Here is a 13,934-nt window from a genome sequence, read left to right on the forward strand (position 1 = left end):
AGGCTTTTGCCAATGAACAACATGTGTGGGTAGATCCACCTTCACCGACGCTAGGGTAAGAACCACCAAGTCTTGGCCTAGGGTCAAGCCCAGAGGACTATGACACACATCCAGGATGCACAAATCAAACACAAAAAGGGAGCAGAAGTGTGCGGGTGCAATGCCATTAATCACCTTGGTAAGGCTCCAACTAGCAGCTGGAAGGAATAAAAAAAAAAATATATATATATATATATATATACCTCCCGCCCGCCTAATGGCTGGGGCAAAGGAAGTGAAGCATGATTAGGCATAATTAGCATGTGCGAAGCCCCCGACAAAAAATAATCAGCAGCTCTTCCCTAATGGGAACACAGCCCCCCCGCTTCCATCCAGCTTCAGCTTCATCACAATTAGCAATAATCACACCTCGGTTTGACCTCATTGGTTATGATACTGCCACTGCACAAAGCTCATGGCTAAGGTAAGGAACATTATTAGCTTTAAAGGAGAACTAAAGTCTAAAATAGAAAATCATTAGAAATGCTGTATTTTGTATACTGAACATAAACATAAACATTCTGAACTTACTGCACAAGCCCAGGGATTGAGAAGCCTAATTAAAATAATGATTTATGCTTTCAAAGTTGTGCACAGGGGGCTGCCATCTTGTTACTTTGTAATACCATCTTCTATAAGATCTGGCTCCTGCACATGCTCAGTTTGCCCTGGGCTGCTGTTAGGGAGGCGGAGCTTAGGGAACGTAGTAAATTATCAAAACAACAGCACAAAGCCAGTGGCTGCATAAATATGCAAAAGAATCCTCCAATGAGAATCCCAGCTGGTGTGAGTAAATCCGGCTCCCTGTTCTCTGTTCCTGCAATTGGAGTTGGGAGCAATAAGCACAGTTTCCCAGCACTGAACAAGTCTGTCCCTTTATCCCCATGTCTGATTCCTGTGCCATATAATGACGGGAAAATGCCATCATTATCTCTATATGTAAGGTAATATCAAAATGGCTGATATAGTGCTGGGAACCTAATCAGCATTCTCATTGGTCAATACTCGTGTATATATATTTTTTCCTTCAACCTCCATAGAGAACTAGGTGGAAGCTAAAAATGATCCCATTGGCACAGAGACACAGGTGCATCATGGGTACAGGTACATATAAACTAGCGCTGCCCTATTATACACAGTTTATTACAGGATATCAATACAAACAAGCTTTAGCTCAGTATTTAGACATAACTTGTTTACAACAGACTCCCAAATATTCCCATATCCCCATCCCCCAAAATATCAGCTCAGGAGATAATTGTGACTTTTTCTAACCAAAACACATTCTGAATTCTCTCCTTCTACAAATGACTCTCTCTGTCACTCACATTACACTGACCAAAGCAAAGGGTTGCTGAGCAGCCTGGGGGTGCCATACAGACTGGGGGTGCTATTTTCCCGTCATTATAGATGCAAGAGATCTGCCCAGTGAGAATGCTGATTCTGTGTCAGGCCCCTTGCTGGTACCTTACATATAGAGATAATGATGGCATTTTCCCGTCATTATATGGCACAGGAATCAGACATGGGGATAAAGGGACAGACTTGTTCAGTGCTGGGAAACTGTGCTTATTGCTCCCAACTCCAATTGCAGGAACAGAGAACAGGGAGCCGGATTTACTCACATCAGCTGGGATTCTCATTGGGGGATTCTTTTGCATATTTATGCAGCCACTGGCTTTGTGCTGTTGTTTTGATAATTTACTACGTTCCCTAAGCTCCGCCTCCCAACAGCAGCCCAGGGCAAACTGAGCATGTGCAGGAGCCAGATCTTATAGAAGATGGTATAACAAAGTAACAAGATGGCGGCCCCCTGTGGACAACTTTGAAAGCATAAATCATTACTGTAATTAGGCTTCTCAATCCCTGGGCTTGTGCAGTAAGTTCAGAATGTTTATGTTTATGTTCAGTATACAAAATACAGCATTTCCACTGATTTTCTATTTTAGACTTTAGTTCTCCTTTAATGATTTGTTTGTTAAACCACATGGTGACTCTACTGAAGCTGATCAGAAAACCCTGCACTACATTAATGAGTCTCAAGAAAGGTGAAACCGGTCTGTAGTTGGGAATGTGATCAGCTGTTATCCCGGCTTTTGCTTCAAAACCCAGTGGCTGAGCTTTAGCCTATAGGGTAAACCCATGTAAATGGGATTATTTTTTAGAAGTTTGGAATTCATTCCCAGAATTCCTTCTGGTCATATGTAAGATCTATGAGTGCAGATCTTTCTTTCCTGGTGGATTTATTACCTGCCTACTGGACTGCACCCAGGCATCGTACTCTCCATTATACGTGAGTGCCCGGGTATTGTAACACCTAGTCAGAGACCCCAAAGTCAGAGCATGAAATGTAATAATATAACCTTTGTAACAGTAACATCCGAGTTCCGTTAGTGAGTTATTAGTGCCAGTGAGCACAGCAGATATGGGAATGGCAGATGTATTCAAAGCAGCCAGAAATGGTCCAGTCTCCTATTTTGTCAACCAATTGACAAAAGGTCTTTGCTCTGTATGAACAATTAGAACAGCAAATGCATATAAATACTTTATAAATGCATATTAATAGTAACAATACTTCCTTATCTTCTGATGCGCCATGAACTGTCCAACATCGGCTGATGAAAGTTTCAAACCTACCTGAACCCGGGACAGGCCGATATCCCCAGTACATGGATATCTGCCTGACATGGCAGGCGCATACACACACAGATTATTGTACAAAAGGTACAATTCTATCAGTGAGTGTATTATTACCTTAGCGTTCTCTACTAAAGTCAGGCCTCTCTGTTCCCCCTACTGTTAATTTGTCTAAATAATGATTCTCACCCAGCCTCCATCCCACCCTACCCAGAATGCAGCATGAAGGGGCTCAGTGAAGGAGGCAGTGAAGGTGTGTAAGTGCCTGATTGGCTCACTCAGCTCATAAAAGGACAGGCGTCCGGTCTCATAGTCCAATGAGATCCTGATTCTCCTGAAGGAAGGGGCGTGGGTTAGATCTGCCCATTTACTGTCATGTCTCACTGAATAATTATCAAACCATCTGTACAAACACCAAGACTTGTTATTATCCCCAATCCAGCATTGATCCCCTCCCCTCTCTATACTGGGATAGGCCGCCCCTACCATCCACTCTCCTAATTCATTGACCTCCACTTCCCAGTAATGTCGCCCTGAGGGGAAACTCCTGCTGCTTAAAGCCTGAGCCAAATCCTGAAATCTCTCTGGGGATTGTGGGTAATGTTGGCGTGTATGTGAGTAAGAAGCAAATTTTCTGTCGCCTGATACAAATAAATCATAACCAGCCGTGTTTATATCCAGTACCAGGTCTGTAGCCTCCTGCCCATAGATCAGTCTCCTTATACCCAGCACAGTATCAGCCAATCCAGGGGCCATTATCCCATCTGCCTCTCTGCCCTCATTATCTGCCCCCTCAGCCCCAGACAGTGCAGCTCCATCTGATCCCGGTAAGGAGTCAGTAAGGAACCCAATGTCTCAATCATATTGCATGGTTCCTCCATGTCAGGGATCTGCTCGGCCAACACTTCCTTTTCTTTTTCCATCTTGTTGATTATATTAATTACAGAGTCTGCTTTCCTCGTTGTTTTTATACTATGCTTCTTGGGCATTCTGATCTCTATGGCCATCTTATCTCTCTCTGGAGTCAGATTATTGGTGACAAATAATTCTTCTTCTCTCTTCAGTGTTGGTTCTTCAGTTCCTTTATCTTTCTCTCTAATAATTCTTAGCCAGCCCCAACCTATTGAATATGCAGCATGAAGGGGCTCAGTGAAGGAGGCAGTGAAGGTGTGTAAGTGCCTGATTGGCTCACTCAGCTCATAAAAGGACAGGCGTCCGGCCTCATAGTCCAACCAGATCCTGATTCTCCTGCAGGAAGGGATGTGGGGTAAATCTGTCCATTTATTGTCATGTAACATTGAATAGTTATTATCACCTCTGTACAAACACCAGGACTTGTTATTATTTCCAATGCAAGACTGTTTCCCTCCCCTCTCTATACTGGGATAGGCCGCCCCTACCCCCCAGTGCCCTGATTCACTGACCTCCACTTCCCAGTAATGTCGCCCTGAGGGGAAACTCCTGCTGCTTAAAGTCTGAGGATAATCCTGAAATCTCTCTGGGGATTGTGGGTAATGTTGGTCTGTTTGTGAGTAGGAAGCAGATTTCCTGTCCCCTGATACAGATATGAGATTCCCAGCCGTGTTTATATCCAGTACCAGGTCTGTAGCCTCCTGCCCATAGATCAGTCTCCTTATACCCAGCACAGTATCAGCCAATCCAGGGGCCATTATCCCATCTGCCTCTCTGCTCTCATTATCTGCCCCCTCAGCCCCACACAGTGCAGCTCCATCCAACTCCTGTGCCAGTAAAGTAGCCAATGTATCAGCCATATTGCACTGCTCCTCCATGTCAGGAATCTGCCCGGCCAACTCTTCCTTCTCTGTCTCCCCCTTGTGGATTATATGAGACACAGCATCCTCCTCCTGCATCCGGGTCTCCGTACCCATCTCTCCCCCTGGATTCTCATTCAGATCCTCAGCCCACTTCTTCCTCTTTCATTGGCTCCTCATTCAGTGCCACATTTACCTACAAGGAAGTTAAACAAATAGAGAATATTGTTCATTCTGCTGAATCTAACAAATCCCTCCCCCTTCCTTACACACCCCACCCCCAAACACAAAAATGTAAATAATAGATATTTTATATCTATATCCCTTTTGCAATATGCTTTTATTATTTCCCAGGGACAATTAGCAATACAAGTCAAGCTTTTGGGTCCAACTTCTTCCCTTACACAGTGCCACATTATAAACATTCCCACAATCCTTTGCCTGCCACTACATGGTAACCACTCCCACAATCCCTTGCACTGCTCTGCACTATAATTAATCCCACAATCCCTTGTGCTAAAATAATTTATGTTCTATGTAAACATCTCCAATATTTGTAATCTCACTATCAGTGTAATAAGTGCTTCCTATCTGGCTCGCCAATTTGTAGGTAATTTAAAATGAAAGTTCTGCACTATAGTGCGGCAAGAAAATCACTAAACAAAAAATGCAGTTAAATGATTTTATATTGATGGCATGGGAGAGAAGAACAACAAAGGGATGCCCAGCAGGAACAAAAGGCAATAAATAACCATTTGCTTATACCCCTGAGGTGGTAGAACAGGTTTCAGGCCCTGGGAATGAGGGTCAGGCATGGAAATCACTACCTATACAACACTGCCACCTACAGGACACTTCTACTACCATTAATTGGTCAACAGTGACATCTACAGGACACTACTAACTTGGAGGTTACTATGGATCATCATATGACATCAACTTGATTGATTGGGCTTCTCTAGGGTGTGACTACTCTTTGACAGGGGTGGAGTTTTGGATATGAATGAGTTTGAATGAATCTGATTTTGTATATGAGATGGCTCACAGACAGGCCAAAATATAGAGACTTAGACCTAGACTTAGGGGCCAATTCATTAAAACACGAGTTTGAATCCCGAATGGGATAAATTCGGATTGGATACGATAATTTCTTAAAGATTGCAAATATCACGAATATGCTTACGAAAAAATCGTATTAGTCACGATAATATCGTATTGGCGATCCGAAAGTCGCAAAATTTTCGTATCTGAACGATTGTAAAATGCAGGAAAACCTTACCAACTTTGATCCTACTGTGCACGATTTTGGAAGCCTCCCATAGGAATCAATGGCACTCTGCAGCTCCAACCCGGCCCAAGGAAAGTCTCCCATAGGGCTCAATGGCACTCTGCAGCTCCAACCCGACCCAAGGAAAGTCTCCCATAGGGCTCGATGGCACTCTGCAGCTCCAACCCGGCCCAAGGAAAGTCTCCCATAGGGCTCAATGGCACTCTGCAGCTCCAACCCGGCCCAAGGAAAGTCTCCCATAGGGCTCAATGGCACTCTGCAGCTCCAACCTGCCCCAAGGAAAGTCTCCCATAGGGCTCAATGGCACTCTGCAGCTCCAACCTGCCCCAAGGAAAGTCTCCCATAGGGCTCAATGGCACTCTGCAGCTCCAACCCGGCCCAAGGAAAGTCTCCCATAGGGCTCAATGGCACTCTGCAGCTCCAACCCGGCCCAAGGAAAGTCTCCCATAGGGCTCAATGGCACTCTGCAGCTCCAACCCGGCCCAAGGAAAGTCTCCCATAGGGCTCAATGGCACTCTGCAGCTCCAACCCGGCCCAAGGAAAGTCTCCCATAGGGCTCAATGGCACTCTGCAGCTCCAACCCGGCCCAAGGAAAGTCTCCCATAGGGCTCAATGGCACTCTGCAGCTCCAACCTGCCCCAAGGAAAGTCTCCCATAGGGCTCAATGGCACTCTGCAGCTCCAACCCGGCCCAAGGAAAGTCTCCCATAGGGCTCAACGGCACTCTGCAGCTCCAACCTGCCCCAAGGAAAGTCTCCCATAGGGCTCAATGGCACTCTGCAGCTCCAACCCGGCTCAAGGAAAGTCTCCCATAGGGCTCAATGGCACTCTGCAGCTCCAACCCGGCCCAAGGAAAGTCTCCCATAGGGCTCAATGGCACTCTGCAGCTCCAACCCGGCCCAAGGAAAGTCTCCCATAGGGCTCAATGGCACTCTGCAGCTCCAACCCGGCCCAAGGAAAGTCTCCCATAGGGCTCAATGGCACTCTGCAGCTCCAACCCGGCCCAAGGAAAGTCTCCCATAGGGCTCAATGGCACTCTGCAGCTCCAACCCGGCCAAAGGAAAGTCTCCCATAGGGCTCAATGGCACTCTGCAGCTCCAACCGGGCCCAAGGAAAGCCTCCCATAGGGCTCAAAGGCATTCTGCAGCTCCAACATGGGCCAAGGAAAGTCTCCCCATAGGGCTCAATGGCACTCTGCAGCTCAAACCCAGCCCAAGGAAAGTCTCCCATAGGGCTCAATGGCACTCTGCAGCTCCAACCCGGCCCAAGGAAAGTCTCCCATAGGGCTCAACGGCACTCTGCAGCTCCAACCTGCCCCAAGGAAAGTCTCCCATAGGGCTCAATGGCACTCTGCAGCTCCAACCCGGCCCAAGGAAAGTCTCCCATAGGGCTCAATGGTACTCTGCAGCTCCAACCCGGCCCAAGGAAAGTCTCCCATAGGGCTCAATGGCACTCTGCAGCTCCAACCTGGCCCAAGGAAAGTCTCCCATAGGGCTCAATGGCACTCTGCAGCTCCAACCCGGCCCAAGGAAAGTCTCCCATAGGGCTCAATGGCACTCTGCAGCTCCAACCCGACCCAAGGAAAGTCTCCCATAGGGCTCAATGGCACTCTGCAGCTCCAACCCGACCCAAGGAAAGTCTCCCATAGGGCTCAATGGCACTCTGCAGCTCCAACCCGGCCCAAGGAAAGTCTCCCATAGGGCTCAATGGCACTCTGCAGCTCCAACCCGGCCCAAGGAAAGTCTCCCATAGGGCTCAATGGCACTCTGCAGCTCCAACCTGCCCCAAGGAAAGTCTCCCATAGGGCTCAATGGCACTCTGCAGCTCCAACCTGCCCCAAGGAAAGTCTCCCATAGGGCTCAATGGCACTCTGCAGCTCCAACCCGGCCCAAGGAAAGTCTCCCATAGGGCTCAATGGCACTCTGCAGCTCCAACCCGACCCAAGGAAAGTCTCCCATAGGGCTCAATGGCACTCTGCAGCTCCAACCCGGCCCAAGGAAAGTCTCCCATAGGGCTCAATGGCACTCTGCAGCTCCAACCTGCCCCAAGGAAAGTCTCCCATAGGGCTCAATGGCACTCTGCAGCTCCAACCTGGCCCAAGGAAAGTCTCCCATAGGGCTCAATGGCACTCTGCAGCTCCAACCCGGCCCAAGGAAAGTCTCCCATAGGGCTCAATGGCACTCTGCAGCTCCAACCCGGCCCAAGGAAAGCCTCCCATAGGGCTCAATGGCACTCTGCAGCTCCAACCCGGCTCAAGGAAAGTCTCCCATAGGGCTCAATGGCACTCTGCAGCTCCAACCCGGCCCAAGGAAAGTCTCCCATAGGGCTCAATGGCACTCTGCAGCTCCAACCCGGCCCAAGGAAAGTCTCCCATAGGGCTCAATGGCACTCTGCAGCTCCAACCCGGCTCAAGGAAAGTCTCCCATAGGGCTCAATGGCACTCTGCAGCTCCAACCCGGCCCAAGGAAAGTCTCCCATAGGGCTCAATGGCACTCTGCAGCTCCAACCCGGCCCAAGGAAAGTCTCCCATAGGGCTCAATGGCACTCTGCAGCTCCAACCCGGCTCAAGGAAAGTCTCCCATAGGGCTCAATGGCACTCTGCAGCTCCAACCCGGCCCAAGGAAAGTCTCCCATAGGGCTCAATGGCACTCTGCAGCTCCAACCCGGCCCAAGGAAAGTCTCCCATAGGGCTCAATGGCACTCTGCAGCTCCAACCCGGCCCAAGGAAAGTCTCCCATAGGGCTCAATGGCACTCTGCAGCTCCAACCCGGCCCAAGGAAAGTCTCCCATAGGGCTCAATGGCACTCTGCAGCTCCAACCCGGCCAAAGGAAAGTCTCCCATAGGGCTCAATGGCACTCTGCAGCTCCAACCGGGCCCAAGGAAAGCCTCCCATAGGGCTCAAAGGCATTCTGCAGCTCCAACATGGGCCAAGGAAAGTCTCCCATAGGGCTCAATGGCACTCTGCAGCTCAAACCCAGCCCAAGGAAAGTCTCCCATAGGGCTCAATGGCACTCTGCAGCTCCAACCCGGCCCAAGGAAAGTCTCCCATAGGGCTCAATGGCATTCTGCAGCTCCAACATGGGCCAAGGGAAGTCTCCCATAGGACTCAATGGCACTCTGCAGCTCCAACCTGGCCCAAGGAAAGTCACAATACCGAAGCTTGAATGAATGTGAAACTTTCATACTCAGCGCGACAATACGAATACGAAAAAGTCGCGAAAAATACAAAAAAGTGACGCAGGTAAGAAAAAGTCACCAAAAATACGTTGATTGAACACTCGGAGCGTTCGTGGATTAGTAAATCTGCCCCTTAGACTTAGATATACTTAGGTAGACTTAGGTAAATGTATATCCTTTATACATTGCGTCTGCACTTGAAACTCTGCTATTTTGTTATTATTTTGTTTTATTTTACTTTACTTAAATAATTAGTCAATTGACTTCTGGCTTAAAGCTTCTTAATAGCAAGTTAGTAAAGGCACCCTGGGCAGCAGATCCAACATGGGGTTTAGGGTTTTGACCCGAACAGTTGGGCTTTTCTAAAGCCTGTTCGGGTCTCAACTGTCTGTTCAGGTTTTCAGCCTTGTGAAGCCCCAACAATAATCCGGCCAATAAATGAAAAACAAATATGAAGATACTCACCTCAACAGGGCTTAGTTATTACAGAAACACAATCAATTGGAATTGCTGTATTGCAAAGCTTTCTGGATAACTGGTTTCTGTACAGAACCAACACTGTTAGTGAAAGGGTTGGACTTACCCATCAGGCAGAACAGAGACAGAGATACGGCTCCACCCGTGTGGTTTTGGGCCGGACATCCCAGTTTATCAGAGTGCTGCCCAGTTCAAAGCTGTCCCTTCGGTTTAAAATGCTAAGAAAACTGGGCAGGAATCCAACCAATTGTATTTAACGAAGCAATAACATCATGATCCCACTGACATCATTGTGCCACTTCTGATGTGATCATGCCCATGTCCAACATCACTGCCCTGCCCCAATGCCATCTGCCCCGCCCCCTTTGTTTGGGATTAGCCTCCAGCAAACATGGCTACCTTACGTACACTTATCAACATAAATACCCCCAGGCAGCAGGGCAACCCCACTCAGTACAACCCTCCCCCCAAATGACTGCCCCTCAATAACATGTAATTCTGACATTTACATTGCGCAGAGTGTTACTGCGGGTCAGTCAGGCCCAATGGGCACAGAGTGTTACTGCGGGTCAGTCAGGCCCAATGGGCACAGAGTGTTACTGCGGGTCAGTCAGGCCCAATGGGCACAGAGTGTTACTGCGGGTCAGTCAGGCCCAATGGGCACAGAGTGTTACTGTGAGTCAGTCAGGCCCAATGGGCACAGAGTGTTACTGTGAGTCAGGCCCAATGGGCACAGAGTGTTACTGTGGGTCAGTCAGGCCCAATGGGCACAGAGTGTTACTGTGAGTCAGTCAGGCCCAATGGGCACAGAGTGTTACTGTGAGTCAGTCAGGCCCAATGGGCACAGAGTGTTACTGTGGGTCAGTCAGGCCCAATGGGCACAGAGTGTTACTGTGAGTCAGTCAGGCCCAATGGGCACAGAGTGTTACTGTGGGTCAGTCAGGCCCAATGGGCACAGAGTGTTACTGTGAGTCAGTCAGGCCCAATGGGCACAGAGTGTTACTGTGAGTCAGTCAGGCCCAATGGGCACAGAGTGTTACTGTGAGTCAGTCAGGCCCAATGGGCACAGAGTGTTACTGTGAGTCAGTCAGGCCCAATGGGCACAGAGTGTTACTGTGAGTCAGTCAGGCCCAATGGGCACAGAGTGTTACTGTGAGTCAGTCAGGCCCAATGGGCACAGAGTGTTACTGTGAGTCAGTCAGGCCCAATGGGCACAGAGTGTTACTGTGAGTCAGTCAGGCCCAATGGGCACAGAGTGTTACTGTGAGTCAGTCAGGGCCCAATGGGCACAGAGTGTTACTGTGAGTCAGTCAGGCCCAATGGGCACAGAGTGTTACTGTGAGTCAGTCAGGCCCAATGGGCACAGAGTGTTACTGTGAGTCAGTCAGGCCCAATGGGCACAGAGTGTTACTGTGAGTCAGTCAGGCCCAATGGGCACAGAGTGTTACTGTGAGTCAGTCAGGCCCAATGGGCACAGAGTGTTACTGTGAGTCAGTCAGGCCCAATGGGCACAGAGTGTTACTGTGAGTCAGGCCCAATGGGCACAGAGTGTTACTGTGAGTCAGTCAGGCCCAATGGGCACAGAGTGTTACTGTGGGTCAGTCAGGCCCAATGGGCACAGAGTGTTACTGTGAGTCAGTCAGGCCCAATGGGCACAGAGTGTTACTGTGAGTCAGTCAGGCCCAATGGGCACAGAGTGTTACTGTGGGTCAGTCAGGCCCAATGGGCACAGAGTGTTACTGTGAGTCAGTCAGGCCCAATGGGCACAGAGTGTTACTGTGGGTCAGTCAGGACCAATGGGCACAGAGTGTTACTGTGAGTCAGTCAGGCCCAATGGGCACAGAGTGTTACTGTGAGTCAGTCAGGCCCAATGGGCACAGAGTGTTACTGTGAGTCAGTCAGGCCCAATGGGCACAGAGTGTTACTGTGAGTCAGTCAGGCCCAATGGGCACAGAGTGTTACTGTGAGTCAGTCAGGCCCAATGGGCACAGAGTGTTACTGTGAGTCAGTCAGGCCCAATGGGCACAGAGTGTTACTGTGAGTCAGTCAGGCCCAATGGGCACAGAGTGTTACTGTGAGTCAGTCAGGGCCCAATGGGCACAGAGTGTTACTGTGAGTCAGTCAGGCCCAATGGGCACAGAGTGTTACTGTGAGTCAGTCAGGCCCAATGGGCACAGAGTGTTACTGTGAGTCAGTCAGGCCCAATGGGCACAGAGTGTTACTGTGAGTCAGTCAGGCCCAATGGGCACAGAGTGTTACTGTCAGTCAGTCAGGCCCAATGGGCACAGAGTGTTACTGTGAGTCAGTCAGGCCCAATGGGCACAGAGTGTTACTGTGAGTCAGTCAGGCCCAATGGGCACAGAGTGTTACTGTGAGTCAGTCAGGCCCAATGGGCACAGAGTGTTACTGTGAGTCAGTCAGGCCCAATGGGCACAGAGTGTTACTGTCAGTCAGGCCCAATGGGCACAGAGTGTTACTGTGAGTCAGTCAGGCCCAATGGGCACAGAGTGTTACTGTGAGTCAGGCCCAATGGGCACAGAGTGTTACTGTGAGTCAGTCAGGCCCAATGGGCACAGAGTGTTACTGTGAGTCAGTCAGGCCCAATGGGCACAGAGTGTTACTGCGAGTCAGGCCCAATGGGCACAGAGTGTTACTGTGAGTCAGTCAGGCCCAATGGGCACAGAGTGTTACTGTGAGTCAGTCAGGCCCAATGGGCACAGAGTGTTACTGCGAGTCAGTCAGGCCCAATGGGCACAGAGTGTTACTGTGAGTCAGGCCCAATGGGCACAGAGTGTTACTGTGAGTCAGTCAGGCCCAATGGGCACAGAGTGTTACTGTGAGTCAGTCAGGCCCAATGGGCACAGAGTGTTACTGTGAGTCAGTCAGGCCCAATGGGCACAGAGTGTTACTGTGAGTCAGTCAGGCCCAATGGGCACAGAGTGTTACTGTGAGTCAGTCAGGCCCAATGGGCACAGAGTGTTACTGTGAGTCAGGCCCAATGGGCACAGAGTGTTACTGTGAGTCAGTCAGGCCCAATGGGCACAGAGTGTTACTGTGAGTCAGTCAGGCCCAATGGGCACAGAGTGTTACTGTGAGTCAGTCAGGCCCAATGGGCACAGAGTGTTACTGCGAGTCAGTCAGGCCCAATGGGCACAGAGTGTTACTGTGAGTCAGTCAGGCCCAATGGGCACAGAGTGTTACTGTGAGTCAGTCAGGCCCAATGGGCACAGAGTGTTACTGTGAGTCAGTCAGGCCCAATGGGCACAGAGTGTTACTGTGAGTCAGTCAGGCCCAATGGGCACAGAGTGTTACTGTGAGTCAGTCAGGCCCAATGGGCACAGAGTGTTACTGTGAGTCAGTCAGGCCCAATGGGCACAGAGTGTTACTGTGAGTCAGGCCCAATGGGCACAGAGTGTTACTGTGAGTCAGTCAGGCCCAATGGGCACAGAGTGTTACTGTGAGTCAGGCCCAATGGGCACAGAGTGTTACTGTGAGTCAGTCAGGCCCAATGGGCACAGAGTGTTACTGTGAGTCAGTCAGGCCCAATGGGCACAGAGTGTTACTGTGAGTCAGGCCCAATGGGCACAGAGTGTTACTGTGAGTCAGTCAGGCCCAATGGGCACAGAGTGTTACTGTGAGTCAGTCAGGCCCAATGGGCACAGAGTGTTACTGTGAGTCAGGCCCAATGGGCACAGAGTGTTACTGTGAGTCAGTCAGGCCCAATGGGCACAGAGTGTTACTGTGAGTCAGTCAGGCCCAATGGGCACAGAGTGTTACTGTGAGTCAGTCAGGCCCAATGGGCACAGAGTTTTACTGTGAGTCAGTCAGGCCCAATGGGCACAGAGTGTTACTGTGAGTCAGTCAGGCCCAATGGGCACAGAGTGTTACTGTGAGTCAGTCAGGCCCAATGGGCACAGAGTGTTACTGTGAGTCAGTCAGGCCCAATGGGCACAGAGTGTTACTGTGAGTCAGTCAGGCCCAATGGGCACAGAGTGTTACTGTGAGTCAGGCCCAATGGGCACAGAGTGTTACTGTGAGTCAGTCAGGCCCAATGGGCACAGAGTGTTACTGTGAGTCAGTCAGGCCCAATGGGCACAGAGTGTTACTGTGAGTCAGGCCCAATGGGCACAGAGTGTTACTGTGAGTCAGTCAGGCCCAATGGGCACAGAGTGTTACTGTGAGTCAGTCAGGCCCAATGGGCACAGAGTGTTACTGTGAGTCAGTCAGGCCCAATGGGCACAGAGTGTTACTGTGAGTCAGTCAGGCCCAATGGGCACAGAGTGTTACTGTGAGTCAGTCAGGCCCAATGGGCACAGAGTGTTACTGTGAGTCAGGCCCCAATGGGCACAGAGTGTTACTGTGAGTCAGGCCCAATGGGCACAGAGTGTTACTGTGAGTCAGTCAGGCCCAATGGGCACAGAGTGTTACTGTGAGTCAGTCAGGCCCAACGGGCACAGAGTGTTACTGTGAGTCAGTCAGGCCCAATGGGCACAGAGTGTTACTGTGAGTCAGTCAGGGCCAATGGGCACAGAGTGTTACTGTGA

At 49.9% G+C, this 13,934-nt stretch overlaps 1 pseudogene; it reads right to left on the reverse strand.

The window, feature by feature from the left end:
• Positions 1-287: 287 nt before the first annotated feature.
• LOC116411814 lies at positions 288-453 on the reverse strand (annotated as a pseudogene).
• Between the last annotated feature and the right edge of the window lie 13,481 nt (positions 454-13,934).

Source organism: Xenopus tropicalis, chromosome 6 (assembly GCF_000004195.4).
Source record: "Xenopus tropicalis strain Nigerian chromosome 6, UCB_Xtro_10.0, whole genome shotgun sequence".
NCBI lineage: Eukaryota > Metazoa > Chordata > Amphibia > Anura > Pipidae > Xenopus > Xenopus tropicalis.